Source organism: Pongo pygmaeus, chromosome 3, assembly GCF_028885625.2.
Source record: "Pongo pygmaeus isolate AG05252 chromosome 3, NHGRI_mPonPyg2-v2.0_pri, whole genome shotgun sequence".
Lineage (NCBI taxonomy): Eukaryota > Metazoa > Chordata > Mammalia > Primates > Hominidae > Pongo > Pongo pygmaeus.
Window position 1 is genome coordinate 20,647,189 of NC_072376.2, and position 22,879 is coordinate 20,670,067.

Consider the following 22,879-nt stretch of genomic DNA (forward strand, 5'->3'; position numbering starts at 1 on the left):
GATCACGTCCCATAGGGCCATTCCAATTGTAAAATGAACTCTGCATCTGATTTTCAGGTTATTGGATCTACATGTTTACCATAACTCTGATTAAAGGCCTTTGCAGCAAATGGACTATAGCTGTTTTTGCAATTGAGCCTTATTAAAATTTAAAGTGTATCCATAAACATGTAAGTACCTATTATAGATCAAAGTTCAGAAAATTAAATATTCACAAATACAGCTCATTTTACAAAAACTACAGACTTGAAATTATCTAAGCCAAATAATCTTAGCACTTACCACCAAATAACCTTAGTTATTTCTGCAGCAAGATTTTATTTATGTTAAGCAACTTTTTTTGTGACTTAAGCAAAGGTTTTATTTTACCTGGAAAACTCAGCAAATATAGCTCTTACTCAAGGAACACTGTGGTAATATTAAGATATAAAAATGATAAAGTACCACCTAACATTATATCATTTAATGCATCAGCAATGAAACCATTTGGGGTTTATTTATTTTGCTGATTGACTTGATTCCCATCCTTTTGAGAGGTTAATAAAGTTGGGCATATTTCACGATTATTCAAATAAGACAGCAAACTTTAATTTCTGTAACGATCTAGGAGGGTTCTGCCAACAAGTACAATACTGTGTGCTGTTTTAGGATGTTTAGATTGTTGCCTCCACAAATGAACAATGAGGCCTTGTATTTGTTGATAGCAAGTAGATTGTACTGCAGAATTAAAAGGAAAGAAATCAATGCTGACAAAATAAAACAATACAATTAGAACCACATTTTGACTTGTCTCAGAAACATTTTTTGGTATTAAAGTTATTGGGCTATTAAATTGCATGGGGAAAAATAATAGAGCTCATTACATGGAGTGTTCTGCTTTGCCACAGCTGGAGTCTGGATTGCACACTTTAATATTAGTTACATGTACTGGCGCAAGTTGAGGAAATACAGATTATTAAGAAACAACCTTTCCCATTAGGGGAGCTTCAATGTCCTCAGGACCTTTTGGGGGTATTAGTGGGAATATAAAGAAGAATGAAGTATCTTTTTGCCACACATTTTCCATATGAACAATAAAATCTATTAAAAAGCTTGTTTCTGTTTCAATATCTTTCCCTGATAGAAAGAAAAGAAAGAGGGAGTTTAAGGGAGAACTGATTAAAGACTGAAAATAGAAGGGATGGAACTACAATTTCCTTAGATAGCATTGAGACAGACAACTCTGTCTGATCGTTTGATAAGGCCAAAGATTAAATGGTAACTCAGAAATTTTTAATTATTCCCTCAACAATAATTTCAGGAACAACTCATAGGACTTGTCTTTTTACTTGTGGCCATTTAAATGATGGTGGACAGCAACAGTTCTATTGGTTTTCCTCATTTTGGGGAGTGGACTGGTTTTATGCATACTGTCTTCCACTAAAAAAATCAGACAAAAAAGTTAAAAAAAGCTGTTAAGGCAATTAAATTACTTACCATCATTACTAAGGAAAGAATGATAGATGCATGGTAATTGAGGATTTACTAGTTGCTAGGGATGGCAGTAAGAGTTTCACATACATTACATCCCTTGATCATTCATAAATCACTTATTTTTTTGGATAACAGAACCTAACCTTGATTTTTAGAAAATCACATTGCCTTCCACATTGTTCATTTATGAGAAGGACCCTGTGCCCTGGCTCAAAAGGTAAACATATGACCCAGATCTGGTTAATAAAAACACTGTGGCAATAAGGACAGACAATTAGGATGTGATTATAGCTTGGTCAGGGTATAGAATTCTGGAACTTTTCCTGAAAATATCCAATTTTGAGAAAAATTGTCTGGTCATCTACTGTGGATCTACAAGCAGCAAAATCTTTCTCTTCCTTTCTCTCTCTCCATTTGCCTTCTTCTGCCCTTTTTAGACATTCTAGTAACTGGCTCACTCACCATGAAAACAGCTATAAAAGAGTCTTTTTTGAATGCAAAACAAATAAACCAAAGGTTTAATATATTTTTTAAAAAAATTGCTGAACCTGGGATACATAAGACTGCCAAAATACTTATTAAAACATACAAGCAATTCTAAAGGAGTCAGAATGAATGCTTAGAGTTTAAGTGACTATCATTAACATTTAATTTACCGAGGTGGATGTGCCATTCACCACTGATATTAAAGAGCCATTACCAAGAATGCACATACGAGCACATTACATCTAAATGGTCCCTTCACCTCTTTTTGGATAGCTTGTGGGAATCACTTTTAACTATGCTAATTGTTTATTCCCAGTAAACATTCATGCTTAAATGCCTCCAACAAAATAACATGTAATATTTGGGAATTTTGTGGTAACTTGATGACTTTTATTATCAGAACCATACCAGAACCAAATAAAGAACACGTTTTTGCGTGTTAAATAGAAATGAGAAAACTTTTCTTAACCAAAACAAAAACATTTTTTAAAAAATGTAGTAAACTGCATATTTTCTAGGTCAACAACAAAAGCAAACCTCTCTTTAATAAGTATTTTATGTTGTAAAATTGGAAAATTTGTCCACATACAGGGATTTAAAATTGAATTATCAAATTTCAGATTTTAAACTAAATATGAAAAAGTGTTGTGATCTAAAAATTATTTCAAGCTTAAGATACCAAAGTGAACAAAAATACTTTCACATTTATATTCCACCTCTCAACACTCACGCAAATACACAGAACCCAAAATATCTTTTGCAATTATCTTAATTACTGTTACCTTTGATTTATCTTACAAGGGTAATGCATTTAAAATTATAATTTCTCATTAATGCCAGTTAGGTTTTACAGGATTTTAAAAACATTACTTCTTTGTTGGTTGGTCTGATGTTTTAAATATGTTTGATTCAAAGAATAGAGATGTTATAACTAAAGGATCAGTTTCCATAGGGCCATAATTTTGCAATGCTAATAACTACTAGATTTTTTTTAAAGATAGGTATTTCCCACAAGCATATTTGTATATATTGGCAGAAGGAATGGATATGTTAAAAAGTGATTCAAACACAAATGGTTTCCTTCAACTTAATGTTTTAAACTTTCTGTGTGTTTGAAGCATTTCTCCAAAAACATGATGATGGAAGATGCATTGGAAGAAGAATCTGAAAAGTCAAATTTTTATATAATGTCTGTAACTCCTCTGCTGTGTGAATATTGACACATTGCTTAACATTGCTTAAAATTGGGAATTGCATTACTTGTATTACATATCTTTCCACAATTTATATGAAAACCAAATGGGATAATAGATATGATAGGCAATGAAAATTCCAAAATGCTAAATTAATGAATGGGTGCTCTGTTTATCACTTACCAATCTAATATTTAATGAGCTACTACTCAATATATAGATAATTTAGAAAAAGCACTCAAATATGACAGTAGGAGGGATACATAAAATATGTTAAGTCCTATAAGAAAGGTTTAGCTCAAATGCTAAGAGAATTCAGAGACAGGGAAAGATAATTTTGACTGAGAGAGAGGACTAGGAGGGAAAGTAGAAGTGATGCTATTTGAACTGGGTCTTGGGAAATACTAGTACCTGGACCTCAGATGAGAAAACATGTTTTAAGTAGGGGAGGAGGTCATGGATTTGAAGGTTTAGGGTTATCTATTGCCTGTTTTGAGTCCATGATATAATGCATTTCACTTCTTCAGTTAACTAAAAGAATCACCTAAATTGTTTAAAAGGAGAAAAAGGAGTAGAAGACCTAGAATAATCATATAACTTTTTACTAAGCAATTAATATATCTAAGACATTGTTTTTATGTATTATCTCAGTGTTGTGATATGAGTATTATTGCTATTATATCCATTGATAGATTAGAAAATTGAAATTACAACAAAAATTACTTGACTCCAAAACCACGGCTCTCCCCTACATCCTGCTCTATTATTCTCTTGTAAAATAGATTGTGGTTCTTTTTATTTCAGTAACTTAAAACGCTTTTCCGTTGACGTCATTCCTGCAGCTACACGTTGAGTGCAAAGACAAGGTTCTTGCTCTCAAATGGGAAGTAGTAAGTTGAACAGAGTTGTCCTTCTTCCATGGATTTAATAAGGAATTAGGATTCAGAAATGAGCTCTCATGTGCACCTATCCAGCCCTCCAACACCCACTCCTCAATGGACTAAATATTTAACTTAGGTGGAAAAGAACTCACACGTTGGAGGAGGACTAACATGTGACTTCCTTTGCACATGCCTCAGGATCATAAGTGGGGGGCCTTCTATTTGCTCTTTACATTCAGTCTTCTGCTCATTCTCACATATGCCCATGATTTTAAAAGCAAGCCACTAGAGTGTGTTTCTAAGAGCATAAGCTATAATTCAGATAAATGTGGAGAAAATTTGTAATTCTAATTCTGTGTCTTAGTCTGTTTAGTGTTACTATGAAGAGATACCTGAGGCTGGGTAATTTATAAAGGAAAGTTTATTTGGCTCACCCTCCCACAGGCTGTACAAGAAGCACAGCACCAGCATCTGCTGATGGTGAGGGCTTTAGGATGCTTCCACTCATGGTGAAAGGGAAAAAGGAGCTAGTGTGTGCAGAGGTGACACAGCGAGAGACGAAGCAAGAGAGAGAGTGGAGATGCCAGGTTCTGTTTTAACAAACAGCTCTTACGGGAACTAGTAGAGGGAGAACTCCCTCATTACCACAAGGGCAACACCAAGCCTTTCAGGAGGGATCTAACCCCCTTGAGTCAAACATCTCCCCCAATTAGGCCATACTTCCAACAGTGAGGATCAAATTTCAACATGAGGTTTGGGTTGGGGGCTAATATGCAAACCATAGCTTTCCTTTACTAGCGGCGTGACCTAAGGCAAGTTGCATACAATGGAGATAAAAATCCTGTGTTAATCAGCTTGGGTTACCATAACAAAACACCATAGACCAGTTGGATCAAACAGCAGACATTGGTTTCTCACAGTTTCAGAGGCTGAGTAGTCTAAGATCAAGGGGCTGGCCAATGCCATTCTGCCTGAGGGCCCTCTTCCTGGCTTGCAGATGGCCACCTTCTTATTATATCTTCACATGGTAGAGAAAAAGTGATCTCTGGTCTCCGTTCTTTTACTTTCAAAAGTGCTAATCTCATCACAGGAGCCCCACCTTCATGATTTCACCTAAATCTAATTACCTCCAAGGAGCCCCACCTGTAAAAATGATCACACTGGGGGTTAAGGCTTCAACATACAAATTTTGAGACACAATTCAGTCCATGGCAAATACTGTAGGGTAGTTTCAAACTTTCATAAACATAAATATGTGAACTATTTAGCCTCAAACCTGGCATACAGGTACACTGAAATGGCAACTATTTGTGTCACATGGCTATTCATGTTTTACATCCACATGGTACCATCTCCTACAACATTCACCTAAAGCAACTGATTGGCAATGCCATTCATTACAGATTTATAGCTATTCAATAATCATTTACAGAATACTCTGTGTCTGGCACTGTGTTGGGTGAGGAGAGGAGAAAGTATATAAAAAGTTGAGTAATTTAAAACTCTTATTTTTGAAAAGCTCATAGAAAAATGAGGAGTACAGAGAGCTCTAAAGAGATTGCTGAAATATAAAATGGGATTAGACCATGGGGAAAACTGGTGACTGATTCTGCCAGACCAAATCAAAGAAAGCTTTAAAGAGAAGTGATGTTTCAAGCAGCTCTGGATATCCAAGTAGAATTTATCTGCCAGATAGCACAAAAAAAGAAGGATGCCCTAAGTAGAAACAATAGTATCTGAAAAGCAGGGAAGCATGAGCAAGCAAAGAACTGTAGGGAAACTAATGAGAGACAGGAATTTTTGGAGCAACAGTCACATACAGGAACAGGTAAAGAAACACAGTCAATGTCACTGAGATCTGGATTGTGAGATCCCTCGGATTCCACAATCAAGAGACAGGGCGGAGCTGAAAGTATTTTTAATTTAATGTTGGCAATAGTGTGAAGAATGAGTTGGTCTGGGATGAGACAGGTGGCAAGGAGGCCAGTCAGGATACCAGTGTCACAGTCTCTAGACAACAGGTGAGTAGACCTATTGATATGGTTTGGATTTGTATCCCTATCCAAATCTCATGTCAAATTATAATGCCCAGTGTTGGAGGAGGAGCCCATTGGGAAGTGATTAGATGATGGGAGTGGGCTTCCCCCTTGCTGTTCTTGTGTGGTGAGTGAGTTCTCAGGAGATCTGGTTGTTTAAAAGTTTATAGCACCTCCCCCTTCGCTCTCTTCCTCCTGCTCCACCCACGTAAGACATGTCTGCTTCCCCATTCGCCATCCACCATAATTGTAAGTTTCCTGAGGCCTCCCCAGCCATGCTTCCTGTACAGCTTATGGAACTGTCAGCCAATTAAACCTTTTTTCTTTATAAATTACCCAGTATCAGATAGTTCTTCATAGCAATGTGAGAACAGACTAATACACTTATACAAGGCAGTGGAGATAGAAGGGAAGAGACAATACTTAGAGACATTTGGGATTAAGAAGACTTAGAGCTTCCATTTTAGGTGGATTAAGAGATTTACTCCTGATGAGAGGTCAAAGGATTCCTACTGAACCAGATATCAGTTCCTGGGGAACAGTCATATGTGACTGCAACATCAAGGAACCCACATATGCAGCCTCGCACACATACAGGACATAAAGCCAAACTGCAAAAGATAACACATCAAAATATCTCTATATTTTGTAATGCCAGATTTGTGTAAATCAGAAAAGAACTGCCAGGCTCACCAACAACCTCATTAATATCACGATAACTATCAATATGGAAAACTGTTATTTCCTATTATATTTTTAAAAAGTCAAATTAATAAACTTTAATTATGAACAACCAGCATTTATTAATTATCTCCTATAATCACTATGACAGAGACAGTTAATTCCCTGCCCAGTATATATTCTTGCTTCTACTTTAAGAACAAAACCACAATTTTATTAAGATTAGCAAGTACCCAATTTAATGAATATATATGTGTAGATCTACATATTATATAGATACGTGTACATTTGTGTATATGTACACATAGCTATATTTTTTCCTTCTCTCATGAAGCTAGGGGTGGCCAATGAGATATGAATGGAAACCACTGGCTGATGTATCTGATGACCTCTTTATAGGGGTCTAGACTTATGTGGAAGGGGGCCCATTGTCCTCCCTGCCACCCACTCTTTCTTGCTTCTTGGATGAATTTGTAAAGGCCAGAACTCATGAATAGACATAAGCACCAATCTTAGTAGAATAAAACAAAATGAAACAAAAAACCTAACTATACATAATAAAAATTTAACGCTAAGTTGTATCAGCTAATATTATTTGGATTTTCTGATGTGTACAATGCAACCTAATTAACATGTCGTATAGCCAGCATCATGCTTAGAGCTAGGGAAAGCAAAGATAACTAAAATACATAAACGATCTGAAATACCACAGGATAGGGAATATAACTTTAAAAACAATACTTTTCCATTCCCCCCCAAATAGTCTAATATAAACTGAAAACTGGATGAGGATGGAAGTTACTTTGTAGTCAGGACAATATTGAGTATCCTGAGGAATCAGTTCTCTATCAAGTAACATGAGTGATAACTCATACCTCATCTCAAAGCTTGATATTTTTCTAGATACCTGTGGGGCAGAAACACATGATTCCTAGTCCCAAACAGTTTACAATGCAGAAGGGAAGCCAGAACAGTACTTGATAATAAATAGCATATATTTGTAGCCACAGTCAGAGCTGCTATGCAGTTTTTAATTCAACAAATATTCCCCATGATAACTTGCCCCGAGGGAGAGTCATGAGTGTGCAACAATATTGCCTTCTTTTCAAAACTAGGTTTTGAGGGGGAGGATAAATAGAATACAAATTGTATTATAATATGGTAGACTTGTGTGAACTTAATAAGTGACAATCCTGGTGGACCCCAAATTCATGTGTTGAGTTTCTAACCCCTACCACCTCAGAATGTCACCTTATTTGAAAATAAGGTCATTGCAAAAGCAATTTCCAGTTAAGATGAGGTCATAGTGGAGTAAAGTGGGCCCCTAAACCAATATGACTGATGTCCTTATGAAAAGGAGATATTTGGACACAGACATACACACACAGGGACAAGGCTGTGTGAACCTGATGGTTGATATTGAGTGTTAACTTGATTGGATTGAAGGATGCAAAGTATTGTTCCTGCGTGTATCTGTAAGGGTGTTGCCAGAGGAGATTCACATTTGAGTCAGTGGGCTGGGAGATGCAGACCCACCCTCAATCTGGGTGGGCACCATCTAATCAGCTGCCAGCATAAAAGCAGGCATGGAAAGAGCAGACTTGCTGAGTCTTCCAGCCACCATCTTTCTCCTGTGCTGGATGCTTCCTGACTTCAAACATCAGACTCTAAGTTCTTCAGCTGTTGGACTCTTGGACTTACCCCAGTGCTTTGCCAGGGGTAAAGTGCTTTGCCAGAGAGCCAGGGGCTCTCTGTGGCCTTTGGCCACAGACTGAAGGCTGCACTATCGGCTTCCCAACTTTTGAGTTGTTGGGATTCGGACTGGCTTCCTGGCTCCTCAGCTTGCAGACAGCCTTTTGTGGGTCTTCACCTTGTGACTGTGTGAGTCAATTTTCCTAATAAAATCCTCTTCATATATTCATCTATCCTGTTAGTTGTGTCCCTTTAGAGAACACTGACTAATACAGTGAAGATGAAGGAAAAACTCTGGGTAATGCTTCTTCTTCATGGTAAGGAATGTCAAAAATGGTCAATAAACCACCAGACACTAGGGAAGAGGCATGGGTAAGATCCACTCTCACCGCATTCAGAGCGAATCAACCCTGCTGATGTCTTGATCTCAGACTTTGAGCCTCCAAACCTGTGAGACAATACATTCCTATTGTTTAAGCCACCCACACAGTTGGCGATACTTTGTTTTGGCCGTTCTAACAAACTAAGACAAGCTTTAATGGAGTCTATAAGTTTGTCAAGACATTTTTAAGTCCCATGCACTAGGACACTGATATTCTAAAAAAAACTTGATTAACAAGTAAGCCCAGATTTTGTTGAATATTTCAACATAATAACACTTGAAAGAACACAAGAGAAAAACTTTGCTTCTTGAGGAGGAAACAGCCCTGTTCTAAAACTGCTTACCATGAGTGCTAGTGAAAGAATTACAAAGAAAGTACAGAAGTTTGGTAATTTGATAGTAGAATATTATGAATTTGAGGATTCATGACATTCTTGGGATACATTTTAGAAAAACTGAGAAAGGGCTTCTTCACATAGCAAAGGAGGTAAAATTCAAAAATGATATAAAAATAAGCACTATGAGAGGATAAAAGAGAAAAAAGAATACATTGTGGGATCAGAAAAGGAGGTGGCATTTGAGAAGAAACTTGAAGGATGTTCTATTAATCAGAGTCTGGAGTTTCAGACAAAGTCCATTTAATACTGAGCATTGGTTACTTGGGTGATTAAAGACTGAAGCTTCTGGGGATGTTGATGTAACCCAGAGCTCAACAGCTTTAGGAAGTTGCTACCATTCTTCAGGCCAGCAGGGGAGAAAAAAAGAAAGAATGAACAAATCTGGAAGGAGAAGAAGCTCCCTGCAGTTGGTACTTGGACCTTTTAGGGAAAAAAAGCCATTGTTTCACACATATTAGACCACTGAGGGGTCCTGGTTGTTTTTTCAGACATCTCAGAGGGGCTCTGCTGTGTGTTGGGAGAATGGGGGTGGGCTACGTAGTACTCCTCCCACTCAGGTGAAGTGACATCAGGGCTAGAAGTGTCAAGGAAGTTGGAGGCTGAAGCCATAGTTGTCTGCCTCAAATGGAGAGGGAGACCCAACCTGGAAGTCAGAAAAGAATCCTTCTTCCAACTTCCACCTCCTGTCCACATTTCCTACTGGCAAAATCTACCCAGAGATGGCTGAAAATGGGAGCCTGGAAAATGTAATTTTTGGAACCTTAATCCTAACTTCTCAGAAAAGAGTAGGTGGTGGGTAGCGGTAGGACTTGGAACTAATAGCCAACAGGTAAAAGAGGCAGAGATGTAGAGGTTTTAATGTAAAGAAACAGGGTGAAAAGGAGGTATTTCCAGTCTCCTGAAGGCCCTGAGCGTTGGCAAAGAGTCTGGAATGGAAAAGGACAGGTTGGTTAATAATGGTGATTCCCTGATGTAGGTCAGAAATGGGTCTAGGTGATAGAACTGTTAATGTGAACAAAATATACAATAGCTGTTTGTAGACTATGTAATTTAACCTTAGCATCAAGCATGTAATATCGGAAGAAGTAGAAAATAAGTCTAAAAAGGGAGGACAGGAGCCTAGAACTGCATTCTGGATAACTTGTGGCATCCATATGGGAGAAGGACATATAACTCAACAAATCATGTTTAATATCAGTGGCTTTTGAAAATGAGTCTGAAGGATGTCAATGGATTAGGAACATTAATTCAGAGGGTTTATAGAATAGATTCACTTTTCCTAATAGTCAAAGTTATTATTTTATCATTTTCATCATTATCATTGTCATCACTATCATAATTACAATGTTTATCCAGTACTCAATATATAGCAGAAATTGAGCACTTTCCTATAGCACAACGAACCCTCCAAACAACACTATACAGCAGCTGTTATTTTCCCTGTTTTATATGGGAAGTAAATGAAGATCAAATAGAATACATTTTTTGGTCAAAGTCATATTGGTTCTAAGTGGTTGAACCTGGATTCAAACTCAAGTCTGACCCTAGATTTCTTTCTCTTAAGCATTACATGCTTCTCCGTTCGAGAAAAGGACATCTAGACTCACACCTCCTTTCAAAATATTGTCATCCACAAGGTCACCTCAAGACTCAAGTGCCACCTGGCAGCTTGAGGCATTTCTCTTAAGTTCTTCGTTCAGTTCATTTATAATCCCCTCTGAGTATTACTTCTCCTCCTTCTCACTTCTTTAGGTTTGTCGCAGTCCTCTGAGATGACAGGCTGAGCAATGGTGATGAGAATTATGGTAATATAAATTCCATAAACAGAAGAGTCTGCCAGGAGTGGACACAAAGAGGTTCACAGAGGGCGCATCTGGGTGAGAGCAGCCCCAGCTGTTATAGCATATGTGCAAAATACTGATGTGCCTGCACATCCATGCAGACCTGATCCTAGCTGTTTATAAGAAAGGATAGTTAAATGCAGAAATGCAAATCTGTAGGCTGGATTGCTCTGTTTCCTAAGTCTTAAGAGTTTGGCTCTTTATCTTACACACATAAATGCAGTAGACAAAACCTCCACATAAATAAGCAGCAGGTGCACTAGCATTTTCTTGCCAAGGTATTCTGCAAGTGTTAACCGAGCTGATCAGCAGAAGCACACATCTATCAGTTTCACTGCAGAAAGCAGGAAGAGGAAGGTGAAGATGAGCAGGCAGGTTAAACAAAAACTCATCTGGCTTGCAGAAGAGACACTTATTGCTCAGAGGAGGAAGGTGCCCAGGGGTCATGAGATGTGACAGTACTAACAGAAAATCCAGAGATTGCAAACTCTGATAAATGTTTAAGATTTAATGGGGAGTGTCCACACAAATGCAAAATGATTTAGAAAAAGGTAAATGATCATAACAATGTTAATAACATCTATCAAGCACTTTGTTGAGTATTTTGCTTACATTAATACCCCATTATCTAATCAATCTCATAGGATATGTACGGCACACTATTTCATTGAAGAAACAGATTCTTAGAGATGTAAAGCAACTTTCCAAAAGTATAGGTATTTTAGATGTAGATATTACAGACCTAGCAAATAAGATGCAAAAATAGAATTTAAACTTAGAACTGCCTAAGTTAGTAATTACTATAACCAAATGCTCTACTTCACATCCTGATTGCTGGGGATTCCATTTGAAATAGCCAGATCATATATAAGTGTGTATCTGTACACAGAAGTACATCTATTTCTAAAAGAGACTGCTACTTGTCAAATATTCAGGCAAGTATGTGTTTTGGCTCTGTGATGTGATAGGACCAGTTTTGAATCTCCTATTTTAACAAAATGTACTGCTTATTTTTGCTATTTTACATCATGGAAACTTGGTTTGTTCAGCCTGAAGAGTTTATGATGGCCTCCTGTATTCTTCCTGTAATGTGTTCAAATTCTAGGGTAAAATAAATTTAAAACACAAACCCAGGATGTGTCCTTTTAAGCTCTTCTATAGGATATCATGTAGATAAGCCAATAAAAACCACAAAACTCCCAATTTGGTCAAAAGGGACCTTACTGTATTAATATATGCATCCTAATTCATGCATTCACTTAATTTCTCATCATCTTCCTTCTAAACATCATTCCATGCACATTTTATATAGCAACATTGCTGGAAAAAAAATGCATGGATCCACAAAGATCTCTCATCTTTTTTTTTTTTTTTTTTTGTTTGTTTGTTTGTTTGAGACTCGCTTTGTCACCCAGGCTGGTGTGCTGTGGCATGAACTCAGCTCACTGCAACCTCTGCCTCCTGAGTTCAAGTGATTCTTGTGCCTCAGCTTCCCCAAGTATCTGGGATTACAGTCATGTGCCACCACACCCAGCTAATTTTTGTATTTTTAGTGAAGATGGGGTTTCTCCATGTTGGCCAGACTGCTCTTTAACTCCTGACCTCAGGTGATCTACCTGCCTCTGGCTCTCAAAGTGCTGGGATTACAGGCGTGAGCCATTCCACCTGGTCTCATCCTTCTTTTCTTGACTTTGTGGATTCTGTTCTCTCATGATCTTTTCCCTTTGTCTTAGTTGCACTACAAGATTCAGTTTGGTCTTCATCTTTTCAGCAAACTTTCCTTGACTTAGGTATTAGTGTCCATCTCAGCTATTCAGAAGCATCCCAGGCATGTTATTATTATCACCACTGTTTAGCGGTAAACTGTAGGAATGGTCATAGCGTTAGCAGTAGTAGCATTAGTAGCAGCAACAATAATGGAAGAGGTAGTGATACTCATACTTGACCTTAGTGAGTATCTCCAATATGTCAGGCACGGTACCGGGAACTTTAAATGTATGAACTCTAATCCACTAAAACTACATGAATCAGCATGAATTTATTATCCCCACTTTATGACTGAGGGAAACTGAGTTTCTCTTTTATCAGCGGCTGTTTCTCCCCAATTTTCTGTTTTCATGCTCCCCATTTTTCTCTCTTAAGCACCTTAGATATTTCTTTATTTATCTTGTATTTGTGTTCTATTGTTTCTCAGATTTCTAAATCATTGATTTCGAGTTTTACCCTTATTAGTTCTGTTCTCCTTTCCTTGGGATTTTATTTTTTTTCTTTTCTAACAGTTTGAACCTAATTGCTCAATTCACTTAAATTTTCCCATTTTATTAATTCATCTATGTAAGGCCAGTAATTTTCCTCTGAGCAATACCTTAGCTGTGTTCTCTAGTACCTAAATTTATATTTTATCTATTCTGAGACACGACTTTTTAAGGTCATTTCAACTTATAACATATTTTAGAATTAAGAGATACCTTCATCTAGGGGTGAATGATATGCATGTTAGTACACTAAGCTCCATTTTGACCAATTTCCAATGATTATCAGCCAGGTTACAGTCCTGACATAGCTGATAACTAATGTTGGAAACTGGATAGACTAGGACATTGTTCCTGTTGGCTTATGTGCCTTATTGATGCTGAAGAGCTAAGTTTAGTTAGTTTCAAATACCTTTATTTTGTTGATCTAAAATATTCTATGAACACTTTCCAAGAAGATCTACCTTTAAAACTTTCAAAATGGGTGTCAACGGCTTGGAAGAAAATTCGGGAGATAATAGTGGAGCACTCTCCCAAGTCAGGCTGCATTACTAATGCACTTAGTGTCGCAGTAGGAGAAAAATTCTAACGACTGTAACAGAGTTGAGTCATGGTTTACGGGCAGAAATTTTCTTCTTAATGAACATAGGAGAACCATGCATCTTACAAATGGTGGTGTCTTAGATTAATAAAAAATTAATATTTGTTTTCTGTAAGTTTATCGTGTACCTGAAATTTACAATTTCATTTTCATTTCCATTTTGACCTATGGGCCTTTGAGAAAGTTTTTGAAATCTCCAGGTGAAACTGGCCTTTTTCTTTTCAGTTTGTTTTTAATTTCCAGCTTTCTTGTATAGAGATCAAAGAGAGTGTTCTATATTTATATATTTAAATAATTTATTGAAGTTTTTGTGGCCTTAATATATGGCAGGTTTTATCAATATTTCCAAGCCATTTGAATAGAAAAAGATTCCCCTCTTTTGAAGAGACAGTCCTTATATACTTATAGGAGATGTTTAGTAGCCTTTTATTTAAATGGGGTGATAAAATTCTAAAATCGTTGCAGAAGGTGAAAAATTAAAGAAGGATCCAGATTTGAAGGAGACTATAGTCTTTAGTAGTCAATAGTGAACCCTCAAATTGAGAGTGTAAGGCAGAATGTACACTTCAAGAGCTGGATAATATGAACCAAGACTAACAGAAGCTAAAACTAGATTTCAGAGTGAAATCAGAAAGAAAGTATCTTTACAACAAAATAATGTCTTAATGCCTAGTCTCCCTACTACTCTTATTCTCAAGTTTGCCTTATTTCAGCATTCCCAGTATTTCTGTCTTTGATTTTTACCATTTCTGAGAATCTGAGAACTATCTGTACTATTATTAACCTGACAACTTTCTCCAAATCTGTTTTATACCAATTCACTCTCACTCGTTATGTAGCTTTGCATTTAGTAAAAATATCCATGAACTAATGGAATTATGTAACATGTATGTCATTATATATGACTGTTTTTAAAAGTTTGTCAACATATTTTCTAGAAGAATCTCACTGATCCTTTGTACAATACTGCATAACTAGTAAACATTTATGCTGACTCCAGCCTCTGTGAGAGACGAGGTGATGTTGCCCTCAAACTGACTGCAGGGAGGTCAGTCACAAAGGTGACAGCTGGGTAGCCATGGAGCTTAAACTAAGAGTCACTTGAAATAAGTAGAAGTAAGTACATCAGAGGCTAGAGACGGAACATTTGAATCAAGAGTCCAAGATGATTTGGAGGTTTTGAGATAGGAAAGTTTAGGGCAAATCACTTTGATTTTGAATTGAGTTCGATAGTTCCTACATTAGGGGTTGGATTTTCAGGAACATAAGAAGGAAAATGTTTCTGCCTATTATTTCTTATACCTAAGGAACAAGTGGGCTATTGAATGAGAATAATGTCCAATACCTTGCTGCTGATACTTCCTATTTTTCTCCTTCTCCTTATCTTTTCCTTTCCCCTCCCCATCTTCCTCTTTTCTCTTCCTCCTCTTCTTTTTCTTTCTTTAGCTAACTTCTTAGTAGTTATTTAGATACACGTTTTCTGTTATCTGCATAATTTGTCATCTTCACAAGGGTCTACATTCATCTCTGAATTTATTGTACTCTACTGAGACTCAGTCTCAAATATTTAAATCACATTTTATATTGCAATCTTCGTGTGATAGTTTATAACAAGCCATATTTATTTCAATAGTTAATTATGGAATAGGTAGATAGATGCTGCTTTGATAGTATGAAAAGTATCACAAATTATATTATTTCAAAAGAAAATTATAATTAAATGCCAGCTTCCAACAGTCACATACAAATCTGCATATGATCTGCCAATGCAGACAACCCTTAGAATGGTCTTGAAAATCCCATACTAAAGATGATAGAGCCAACAGATGGAAGGAGCTTGGGCCTCTAAGTCATCACTTGGAAGAGAGCCATTCATTTGCATATACTTCTTAGGGCTCACAGGTGAGCAAGAAAATAAACTATTTGGTTAAACAACTGAAATTTTTTTTAGTTTGTTGCTCACAGGAGTTGACCTATTGTGTGAGGCTTAGCAAATATCGGTAGAACGACAGACTGAGTCAATAAGTAAATGCTACTACTCAACATTTGTTTCTGCCCATAGAAGCGTAAATTTTTTAGTGGTTTGTTTCTTGTCTCCAACTTAAAAACCCTGACATTGGAGATTCTAAGAAATCAACTGATTTAAGACTGCTTCATATAAAGCATCTTTTATGGGGTGAAAACCAAGAAGCATAAAAGCCCACTGCTCTGCTGTATGCCAGTTCCCGTAGATATAACATAAACCAAGGTCACATCAGCACTAAGCCAGAGCACAGTATTTTGCATTTTCTGCTAATGCCGAAAAATACATTTAAATATCCTGTTACTGAAAAAAAATCTGAATTTTCTTTGAAAATTTTGGATACCAAAGTAGAAACATTAGACCTCGCTTGCATACTGACTAAAAATCAATGTCCTAAAATTGCTGAGTGCACTCAGAATTATTTGATATGCTGTCCAAACTTGTTTATGAAAATATATTTTGGATGTGAGGTATAAGTCCCTGATTACTCATTTATCCAAATTGCTAAATGTTTAAAGACTTCAAAGTAATTTAAATTATTCATTTTATTGATTTATTACTTTCTTTAATATTCATAATAGCTTTTTCTCTTAACTCTGATCTCACAATATTTGAAGTGCTATGATAATAATTATCATATTAATATGCTAATTTCTTCAAAGAGTATATTCAACTGAAACTTCTTAAGGTTTTAACCACTGTAGACTTAATTAGGTTAATTAAAATACTATTCTATTTTATTTTTACTTTGTGATTGCTCCATTATCATATAATGACACTCAGTAATATAATTTATTATTTATTGAGCATACCTTTTTTTCCTGAAACATTAGTTTTACGATTAACTTCATAAAAAAATTAAATAGGTGCATACCCTGTATGGTTTTACCTACTTTTTTTAGTTTAATAAATACCACCCCATACATGAATACCAACTTATCTTCCAGTCATATATAGTATTAAACACTACCAAATCTATTTAGCTAAGAGAAATTTACTTGGGCTTGAATATGCCATCCTGGATGCTACACTGTGACTTCAGCCTAAGGAGTTTCCCCTATCTGAAAAACCCTTGACCCTAACTGGACAGCAATAGTAATCTCTGTGTCAATTTCTAAAGAGGTTGCAGATTGCCAGACCCTTCATAATCTGGCCTTGCACAACTCTTCTGCCCTCTATTACTTTTAGAACTGCAATTCCAGCTGGGCACTGTGGCTCACCCCTGTAATCCCAGCACTTTCGGAGGCTGAGGTGGGCAGACCACCTGAGGTCAGGCGTTTGAGACCAGCCTGGCCAATATAGCAAAACGCTGTCTCTACTAAAAGTACAAAAAATTAGGCAGGCATTGTGGCAGGCACCTGTAATCCCAGCTACTTGGGAGGCTGAGGTAGGAAAATCGCTTGAACCCGGGAGGTGGAGGCTGCAGTGAGCCGAGATTGCGCCATTGCATTCCAGCCGGAAGAACAAGAGCAAAACTCCATCTCAAAAACAAACAAACAAATAAACAAAAAACTGCAATTCCATAAACGCAGTATATTCTTTGGTGCCTCTATGCCGTTGCACACACTGCTTCCTCCGCTGCAGCTGGCATTCTTTGCCTTGACCACCTAATTAGCTCCTTCCTCTATTCGGAAATTCTGTCTAGAAGATACCTTTCATTGCTGGTGTCATCATTTGGTATTTTCTCTTTTGCTTGTCTCTGCTTCTGTCATCATGTGCTACATCCTGTTCTCCATCACTTACTAGTGTTCATTTTATGCCAGCCACTTTACTATCCTTACATATATTCTGGAGAATTGTTTTAGAACCCTCACAAGTTTAACATTGTTATCCACATTTTAGAAGCAAGAAAAACTAAACTATTTGTTCACTCTGGCTAATGTGTAGATTATTAAGAGTTCAGGCCAGGCGCGGTGGCTTACGCCTGTAATCCCAGCACTTTGGGAGAACGAGGTGGGTGGATCACGAGGTCAGGCATTCAAGACCAGCCACCAGCCTTGCCAAGATGGTGAAACCCCGTCTCTACTAAAGATACAAAAATTAGCCGGGTGTGGTAGCGGGCACCTGTAATCCCAGCTACTTAGGAGGCTGAGGCAGAGAATTGCTTGAACCTGGGAGGTGGAGGTTGCAGTGAGCCGAGATTGCGCCACTGCACTCCAACCTAGGTGACAGAGAGAGACTCCGTCTCAAAAAAAAAAAAAAAAAAAAAAAAAAGGGTTCATGCTAGCTAAACATGAATTTCTTCTGAATTCTACCTAAGGTCTGTCTGCTTCTAAGGCCCAATTTTTATACGCTCAGGTGAATATTTGCTTGTTTCCAGATATATATGACAAAGCATGGGCATTAACAAAGGAGAAGAAGAAAAAGGGAGCAGGAGAGACAGAAAATAAGAGACTAAGTAAGAAATTTTAAATAATTTAAATATGGCATCCACTCTTCTACTCAGTGGATGAATGACCAAGATTGTGCATTAGAATAAAGCAAATCTGTTCATCCGTGCCATCTCAACCCCTGGGACCTCACAGAATGTGAGTTTCTTCCAGTTCGAGTATAATGCTAGTATTTAATCACATGTGTTTCTTCTACCTCTTGGCAACTGAGGGCAAGCAAATGACTTCATCTTGTGCTCAGTTAAAGAAACAGTGACCTTTTCTGAGCATGAAGGTCATATATCCCACACTGGACTAACTCAGGGGCATTCCTTCTCTGTGATATTGCACCTTCTTAAAGTACATTTGTCTTGCATACGGACTTTAGAGACTGATTGTTTTGCATGCTGCAGGTGCTTAACAAATATCAATAGAATGACAGACTGAGTCAATAAATAAACGCTACTACTCAACATTTGTTTCTGCTCATAGAAGCCTAAATTTTTTTCGTGGTTTGTTTCTTGTCTCCAACTTAAAGAGCCTGACATTGGAGATTCTAAGAGATCAACTGATTTAAGACTGCTTCATATAAAGTATCTTTTATGCGGTGAAAACCAAGAAGCATAAAAATCCACTGCTCTGCTGTATGACAGTTCCCGTAGGTATAACATAAACTAAGGTCACATCAGCACTAAGCCAGAGCACAGTATTTTGCATTTTCTGATAATGCAGAAAGACACACTTAAAGCCACAGTACTGTTTGAATAGAACGCAAGTACAAGATGAGCCTACAAGTTCATCCAAAATAAATAAAACTGTGGGGAAAAGTTGATTTATTAAATTTCTTTCATCCCAGAAGAATACATTAAGAATATTATTTATATCCTTTGCACGTCTTCCTTCTAATTAGATTCCCTTGTGCCATGTTAAAAATTGATTTAATCTTATTTATTTATATTTTATTTGTAAACTGCTTGCTATGTAATCTATTAATTTGTTTCAATTAAATTCTATATATCCATTCATGCATTTGTTTATCCTCCCATGGATTGTTTCTTATCATAACTCTACATTCAGAATTCTGGAGGCATTTACCCACTGGGATTAACTACCCTCAAACACCTTGCTTTTTATTGCTGAAAACCCTTGTACTCTACTGAGAATAAACTGTTAATACTCTCCATGTTCTCAGAGTAAATGGATAATTCAGTACAGTTGAACACAATGTAATTCTAGGTTTTATTCTCCATAAATTGCCTTTTAGCATAGAGATAAAAACTTTATTTAACTAAATGTTTCCCTTTATCCTGACTCATGTAGCAGAACAAGAATATATAACACAGTAAAAATTCCTTTTGAAGAGTAGTTTTTTAGCTGATTTGGACGCTTTCCAATAAACTCAGTTTTTGACAGAACGCTTAGGTAAGTAGGGAGATCCATTGTACATTACAACGAGAATTATCAATGGACCTTAACTACAGCTAAATATATCATTTCCAGTTGTAATATAGGTGCCCAAATACATGTTGTAATAAAACATATTCACCAGCATGGCACATGTATACATATGTAACTTACCTGCACATTGCGCACATGTACCATAAAACCTAAAGTATAATAATAATAATAATAATAATAATAATAATAAAAGAAAACAAACAAACAAAAAAAAAAAAAAGAAGACTGAACAGAACTGATGTTGTAAACATTGATATGCTCACATTTATCAGTCTCCTAAGGTTTATACCTTTCTGTCTCTTGGTTAAAAACATTTTTTTTTCTATTGGCTCATTAAAAGATACTATCATTTTATATTTTAAAGTTTTACTTTTAAAGCAGATTAAATTTATTTCTTTAATTGTGTGTGAAAAAAAAATAAATAAAAAGATAAAACATATTTACTTGTGTAGTTAAGGAGTAATGTCTATATGCCACTGAATTTTACTAGCAATATCTGTGAATTTTATCTAGAATACTTAAACAGTATTGGGGTTCTCAGTGTATGCATTCTCATGTTTGGAAAGAATAAGGAATGAATCTTTACTGAGCCATGACCTTGAGCCGGAGACTCTTTTAGGCCTTATTTATCTCCTTTGATACCAACACTATCACGTTTGAGTATTATTGACCTATGTTCCACATAAAGACACCTCATCTGGGAACATTTAAACACAAGGTTACAATGTTAATAGGTGACAGAAACTACATTTAGCTCTGGATATGTCTTGTTTTAAAACCAGCCTTCTTTGTATACGAATGTTTTGCTCAAGATATTTAAAAGAAAATTGTATTTTACGAAATGAAGAATCCCTTGATGGGATTGCTTAATATCAGCTAGATAAAATATTTTTAAAAGTATACTACAGAATATTGTTGCATCAAAACTATATTTGCCCCAGGGTAGCATGGAGAAAACACTCTCCTTTATGTGATTATCCAAAAATTTTCATACAAAGTAAACAAATGTTTAAAATGATCATTCTCAGCATTCTCCCAAATATTTTTACATTTGCCATGCATCCATGCACACATTTAAAGCACACCATTATATCAAAGATGGTAAATGCCCAATCTTATTTCCCTCTCCTCTAGAAAATCATCTAGGCATTTACAACAAGTACCTTACACAGTGTCAAGGGGAGCCATTAAAAACATGGTATACAGAAATTGGATTTCCTTTCCTGAGTATTGCAATGAAGAATGGAAGAGAAAAGCCAGGCTGCTAGCATTTCTCCTTTTGTAAGGATATGTCAGCCCATTCAGAGAACAAATGACCCAAGTCAATGAGTGTGCTGAGAGCTTATCCAGGAGAGCTGACACTCAACTTGAGCTAAACTTATAAACTGTAGTGCATGTTCAATTTATTTTATCTTCTGCATTTCACTCTGTCACTCCACATGATGACATTAAGTACAGCCTTGCAAAGGAAATAGTATCTATTTCTGAAAGGTTTAGGTGAAACATCATTATATTTCCAAACAAAATGAAAACAAGCACCTTGGTAGAGGAACGGCATAAAAACAGACCAGCAGGAGGTCTGTTATTTTCAAGGGAATTGACAACTTGAGAAATTCACAGTTCTACATTTAAAATGTCTTTCTTTTTAGGAAAATTCCATGGCCTCTTCTGAAACATCTGGAAAAGACTGTAGACATGTTCTTTGGATGCAAGTTATGGATCCATACAAAACGTATTGATCCTTATATAATAAAACCCACAATATTCGGGGGGAGGTAAAGAAGATAGGAAGGTAATGGAAGAGAGTTTGGGCTACAGTCATGCAAATCTGGGTTTTAATTCTGACTTTGCTAGTCTCAAGTCTCTGCAGAACTGGGAAAAGTATTTTCAAAGCCTCTGCTCCTTCATCTGTAAAATGAAGATAATAAATAGTATCTATTGTATCTGCATAGTTATTAAAGGGCTTAAACGATAGAATATACCCAAAATGAAGTTTTGCATAATGCATTCTCAAAGACATTGTTCAGTACATTTTGACTAGCATTATTATTTATATTATCACAGCTTGGTTCAGTCCCTCATCACTTCTCACTTGGAGAACTGCCTCCTTCAGTCTGTTCATACTAAACATTTGGTCAAATTTATGTGATCCTGTCATTGTCTTAATTATTAACCTCTTACAAATACCCACTATTTAAACAGAATGTTTTTCAAACACCAGGTCATGATCCATTAATGGGTCATGAACCCAATTTAATGATGAGTCGAGACCAAACTTAAAAGAAGAAAGAATAAAATGGCATGACTACATAGGGCATAGAAGAATAGAATAGAATGGAATGGAATGGAATGGAATGGAATAGAATGAGATATTGTCAGAGAATATGACACATAGCAAAGGTAAAACTTATTTTTGAAATCATTTATTACAATTAGTATGTACGTGTGTGTGCTGGACTGTAATGTAAAATATATGTTCTTACTTACTAGGTAATATTCAAAGTCATCTGACAAGCATTGGACAGGATGATGTCCAACATTAACGCTCTGCTACTCATCTAGCCACTGACCCTGGTCACTCAATGTTCAAGACCTAATGAATGGAAAGTGGAAGATGCATTTTGCTTTCCTTTTACTTTTGAGTTGAGGTAAGTGGTTCAGTATGATGGAAAGTGGAGTACAATAGGATTTTGATTTTATGAGTTGGTAATTTTTTTAACCTAATTTTCTGATTCAATAATAGAAATAAATATACTTTAGACTTTAAATGCTAATAATACCCCATCATTGCCCTTCTTATTCTATCTTCAGAAAAAGTGAATATAATCATTATTGAAAGTATTATGCCCAAAAAATAGGATCAGAAATACAAGTTTAAAAATTTCTATGACCTGAGATTTTTGTGTACATATTAGAATAATATTTTTCCATTTATTGAGTCAAAATGTTTCTTTATGCAAATGCCTTTTCAAACAAAGATATTTCCAACACAAATCCATGAATCCAACTTATAAATAAACTATGAACACTGGATACAATGCATGCAAACAGGACATCTGGAATGAAAATGCACCCTCCTGAGATAACTGGGAAGTCTCCAAGCTAGTCACTCA

The 22,879-nt window shown here is 36.4% G+C and overlaps 1 protein-coding gene and 1 long non-coding RNA gene across 3 annotated transcripts in view; one reads left to right on the top strand and one right to left on the bottom strand.

Moving 5' to 3' along the window:
• Positions 1–22,879, bottom strand: part of KCNIP4 (potassium voltage-gated channel interacting protein 4) — a 1,227,081-nt gene that overhangs the window by 825,806 nt on the left and 378,396 nt on the right. The window lies entirely within an intron of this gene.
• LOC129035713 (uncharacterized) overlaps positions 22,137–22,879 on the top strand; it is a 38,265-nt gene continuing 37,522 nt past the window's right edge. The window contains exons 1-2 of the long non-coding RNA XR_008502297.1: positions 22,137–22,166; positions 22,257–22,414. This is a non-coding gene — a long non-coding RNA (uncharacterized LOC129035713). The remainder of the gene's footprint in view (positions 22,167–22,256; positions 22,415–22,879) is intronic.